This window comes from Sinocyclocheilus anshuiensis, unplaced genomic scaffold (genome assembly GCF_001515605.1).
Source record: "Sinocyclocheilus anshuiensis isolate Anshui unplaced genomic scaffold, SAMN03320099.WGS_v1.1 scaffold277, whole genome shotgun sequence".
In the NCBI taxonomy this organism is placed as follows: Eukaryota; Metazoa; Chordata; class Actinopteri; order Cypriniformes; family Cyprinidae; genus Sinocyclocheilus; species Sinocyclocheilus anshuiensis.
Genome location: NW_015536463.1, coordinates 73,546 through 79,461, shown reverse-complemented (window position 1 = coordinate 79,461; position 5,916 = coordinate 73,546).

Here is a 5,916-nt window from a genome sequence, read left to right as displayed (position 1 = left end):
TTTCGTGTACACAATTTAGCAAAATCAGACAATATTGTGTCTAATATATACCACAATATTAACTTCTTATTATTGCATTGTTGTAAATAAATATCACATTTGCAACTGGTCAGTGTTCAAAAAATGCTGGGAAATCTCTTCATGTAGCCCTACAAGAGTGATTACTGATAAACTGTCTGAAAAAAAGAAAGTTATGTTTTAGAGAAGAAAAAAAATCACCCACTGACTTTCAAAGCTGCTACATAGTAACGACTTTCTACTTCGAGGACCTTGATAGAAATGTAGTGGAGTGAAAAGTACAATATTTGTCTTTCAAATGTACTGAAGTTGAAGTCACAAGTTCCCAGAAAAAAAGTACCGATACTCAAAAAGTGTACTTAAGTACAATACTCAAGTAAATGTACTTAGTTACTGTCCACCTCTGTGTGTGTTCTTCGCTGAATTCAAGCGCACAGCGCTGTTTAGTGCTCGCGTGACCAAGACTGACCAGATTTATCCGTGTGGCAGAGTTCAAATGAGTAGTGCTGCTTCATTCTGCTTTTGGCACATGAACATTATATCGAACATTTATCGAACTCTTGTTATTGTTTTATCAAGGAAAATTATATCGCGATAATTATCGTTATTGTTTTATCGCCCAGCCATAACCTTAACCACACTGGTTAACGTAGCTCAAGAAACATTTTCTCTTCTGCTGAATGCTATAATTACTACACCATCTGGCTTCATATGATGCCAAGAATAGGCTGGAAATGTACAAAGAAATGTGTAATAATAAGGAACAGAAAGTTCATTGTAAGCTAATGAGCATGACATGCATATATCAGCAGAACATTTCCTAAAAACATTTCCTTCACTTTGCTCTCCCTGATATAGATATATTCCAGCTGCCCATGTGTAAATATACACCTTGGACACCAAACCTCCCTGCAAATACAGTGCTAATGTGATTAGCATGCCTCTAGGGCTCATTACAGAGAACTTAATTAGAATAAAAGGCAACATCCATCCAAAAAAATCCAACTTGTTTTCACTGTATCATATTTACACGGCTTACCATGCAGCAAATTCATTTAAAACAACAGAGGTGGCTCATGAAGTGATAATTTTCTAATCATGTTAATTCCGATCTGGTGCTTAAGTTTTGATGTAAACGAAAAGGAGAGGGGGAGGGGGACAGAACAGAGCCCACCAAACCCAGTGGCATGGACTGGATGACATCAGCAGCTGTCACCATAGTGATGGAAACCTTCCAGGGAATATAGAGACCTGGAATGCTAGTTAACATCTCTATAGACAAAAGCATAACCTTGTTCCCTGTGTCAGTTGAAATGTATTTTGATCTCTAACGTTATTGTTCAAAGAGTGTTGGTTATATCAACTTGTTTTTCTAACCACTTTATGACCTTGATTTTAACGTGGACTTGCCTTTTCACCATTATGACATAATGTGACATCTGATGGGTGGATAAATTATCGCATTTAAGGATACTTTCAATACAAATGCTTATTAGACAAAATGCTGACTCAAGTTACAACTCGAGCAAAGTAATGTGTAATGTTTATTTCCAGTTACAGTGAATCAATAAAAACTTCATAAATAATAATGGCAAAGCAGGGTTATTGCTTAGCCTACTCTTGTGAGAGAATACGCTTAACGTTGTAATGAATTCTATTGCTCACATTTTGGTGTAAAGAATAAACTAAAAAACAAAACGAATATTTTAATTTCTGTAGCACTCAGGTAACGTAATATTAATTTCTATATAGCTTATTTTTGTAATTGGTTTTTGTAAAGCACACTATTCCCTTCATTGTCAGAGTAATTCTGTTTGCCTTATTTGTTTTGCAGTGATGAAACATAAACAGCATGTTCGTGTGGGGAAACCTTGCCATGCTGGCATCCTCCCCTAATGTCTCAGCAGTTTTTAATTAAAATGCTCCATTTGTGCCACCTATCCTGGTTGGCTGAGAAACTATAGGAGAATAAATTGCTACCCTCATCTCCAGGCAGATGGCCAGGCCTTTGCATTTTGCAGCCTTTTATTTAACATCTAGGGGAAAGAAGAATGACGTAAAAGTATTACAGTCGACTTGCTGTGATGTGACTGCATCTTTGCAGCTGCAATTTAACTGATGAACAGTTCCATCAAGAAAATAATTCATTTTTTGCATTTTGAACATTATGTAGCCTAATTTTACAATTAATTTAGGTATGATCTTCAGGTTTCTACAGGTTTTATTAAGGTAAAGCCTTTAAGACTTTTTTTAAGACAAAATGTCTTAAATCAAGATACATCAACATAAAATGGCATAAGAAGGCAAGATAAACATCTGCCAATGGGCTCAAAACAAACTTAATTCAAGTCAAATTGTTAAATTTCTCAAAAAACAAGATGTAATATGTTAGCATCTCATGTTAATGTAGCTTAATTGAATGATGTCTAGATATTTGTATAGAAAAACAACTGGTTTTTTTTTCAGTGAATGCAACATTTAATGCCATGAATGCTTAATTTAAGATGTTCTGCTCTGATTTAAGACCTTTTCAAGGCCTTAATTTGTAGAAAATCAAGTTAAGACTCTAAGACCTTTTAAGACCCACAGATATACTGTATATAAAATAGGACTCTGTACTGAGAAATGTAACCTACTGTAAAAACTAAAATAAATTAAAAATAGAATTCTGCTCACATGATGTGGTGCAATCTTAAACATGCATGTCCCCAAACTTGTTTTGAATGCATATAAAGCTATAATTGATTTGATATTTAAAATCGGTTACATAAAAGTGAATTGTATATTGCTGTTGTTCGAATGTCAAATAATTTCTTGATTTGCTATTAAATGATGTTTTCAAAATAATGGCAATTAATTTCTCCTTCAGTGAATAATTTTCTTGAGGTCATTTTGCACCACTAAACTGCATTTAACACAATTAGCACCTCCCCTTGACATTTCTCTATTTCTCTCAATTGCTTTCTCTCAGTTGTCATGCTCAACTATGGCCCAGTGCTGACAGCGTTCTATATTTTACAATGGCAGGTTTCCTCTCTCATTATCTCTAGTCAGAAAAAGGTCACTGTTTCTGTGTTGTTTTTCAGTGAACAAAGACACTTCTACAACAGTGTTGTGCAACCTACAACATAAACACATATGCCTTGGAACATTTGCTTGCTGTCACCTATCAGAATACTGTGGGCACCGTTGACACCACACACAATTAGGCTCCTTTCTGCCTCACATCAAATCATCAACTATGTAGTTAGTGTAGCTCACTGTGTTCCATAAGAAAAGATTTGACTGCTTCTTTTGCCATGTTTCATACAGTATACACCAAAAGTGAGACAAACCACACCATTACTTCATGAAAGTAGCACATCACTGTATCAATGCACTGCAGTAAAATACACTGCAACATTTTATACTTATGAAATGTAACTTTTAATAAACAATTTAAATAGATAGGCTATTTCACATTTATATGTAAAAAGTATATACATTTTTAAAATACCACATAATAAAATTGTCTTACTTTCATTTTCCAACACATACAGTGGCATGTGAAAGTTTGGGAACCCCTTGCAGAATCTGTGAAAATGTGAATTAATTTTAACAAAATAAGAGAGATCATACAAAATGCATGTTATTGAATGAATGTTTGAACCTTTTATGTAAAATATCTTACTCAGGACAGAACTAAATAAAAAAAATAACATGCATTTTTTTATGATCTTTCTTATTATGTTAAAATTATTCACATTTTCACAGATTCTGCAAGGGGTTCCCAAACTTTTGCATGCCACTGTATACTGAGAAATGATCTCATATTGAGTCGTATCCAAAGGAAACTCTTTGCTTTTTAAAATCCAATGACCAGAACTGTCAAAGATATCTTATTAGAAATGCCACTACAAATGCAAAAGGAATTTTTTTTACAAGTTACAATCAAATTGAAATGGAACACTTACATTTTTTGTGACATGGCTTGAATGTAAGTGAGGAAATTGCATTTCATTTTTGGCTCATGTTCCATGACAATGTGCTTAGCTACGAGTTTAACATAATCTAAATACAGAAGAATAAGACACTTTCTGTGATGGAAAGTGTAAAATATAAAACTCCTCAATTAAAATTCTTAAATCTTCACCACATACAGTACAGACAAGATTGTGTTTATTAAACACAGAGGAATGCTCTTCGTTGTGATGAAAAATGTCTTGCAGATTATACATGGGATGGAAACTTTAAAGACATAGGTCATGTTTAAGGTCAGGCTTATGGTGTTAGATACCAGTCTGGCTCATGCTGTTATGACAACCTTGGAAGAAACACTGTGAATGGATCTGTGCCTGTATATATTGTGTTTAGTATCAAGAGACATCATTCTGTCAAACACTACTGAATGCCCATGAATGTCCCAATGCTGCACGTGTATAGAACACAATACTGCACTATGTAACAGCCTTAGAATCTGCACAGAAAAGCAACAACAATAGAGCAGATGGAAAAAGAGTATGACCCCACATCTGTTCGTCCTTTCAGATTGTTTTTGATTTAAAAGCTGTGGACATTTTAAAGAGAAGGAGGCTGATGTGCCCATCCTCAATCATTGAGATGCAGAGAGCAGCTTACTGCACTGTGCAGAGGAATGATGAAATAAGAGCTAAAAATAGCAACCTCCCAGGATCCCCCTTTGCCCAGCACTGTAAACACCTCATTCCTGAGACAGTCCTAGGAAAAGCACCACATCTGCAAACCTTTAAAAAACGATTTTAAGTACGCTTTCATACACACTGCAGGCAATTACAAATACATAACAACTTACAATAAGCATTTATGAAAATGCTAACACATCTGTCTACATGAGTGGACAGCATAAAGAACAAAGCTGCTGTTGTATTGTACATAAGGCTTATTGTTATTTTAGATTCTGATATGAATCTCATAAATGCATGCAGAAAACATGCAGAAAGAAGCACATTTTCAATCTCCATAATATCTTACATTCCGTTCTATAAATGTATACAAAGGTCCCATATTAAAACATGATCAATAATCAATGCCACAATGATACATAAAAAATACTTAACAACAATGTGACATCATATGAATAATATGGCAATGTTCGTAATATTTTGATCATTAAGTGTAACCACATAAATCGCTATTTGCAGTCTAAATCTAACAGCAACAATCTTTATCCATTATAAATCCAAGTAGCCCTAACTATAATAAAGGTGAGAACCTACCCAAAGATGAATTCATTGTGTCCTCATCTCCCCGCCAGTGTGTCGTGACTCCGGCTGTTTCTCAAAACCTAGCGGGACCTGCCTACCTAGACAGCACTGTTGTTTTTTTAGGCATCAAGTGCGCGTGCAGCATCATAGACATCGTGTGTGTGCAGGAGCCGAGCTGAGCTGAGTCGAAACGCTGTGAAGCAAATGCTGCGAGCGTCTCAAAACATCATTTAAAGGCTTATTGGTTGTTCAACATAGCATTAAATGTAAGTAATCGTGTGATTTCAATGGTTTGGTGTTTAAATTATCTGAATAACAGTCGGGTTAGGTTCATTTTATTTATATACACAGCAATTTAATAGCCTATAAAAAATTGCGTAGGTGTGACTTATTTACAGGACGCGGGTATAATAACTAAATATATAATAGCCTAAATAAATATAATCAGTGTTGCCAAGTCCGCGGTTTTCCAGAGGAATTGGGCTATTTTAACACTGTTGCCGTGGTTGTTTTTCCTGTCCGCGGGATGAAGCGACCCCAAATAACGTGATATTTAGTCCCTGGAATGCGAATTGTACCAGGGGAACCCCGCCAAAACATGCGTATTTTATCCTCAGAACGCGATTTTTAACGGGGGACCCCCTCGAAACGCGATTGGGCGGGTTTTGTTGTGAAA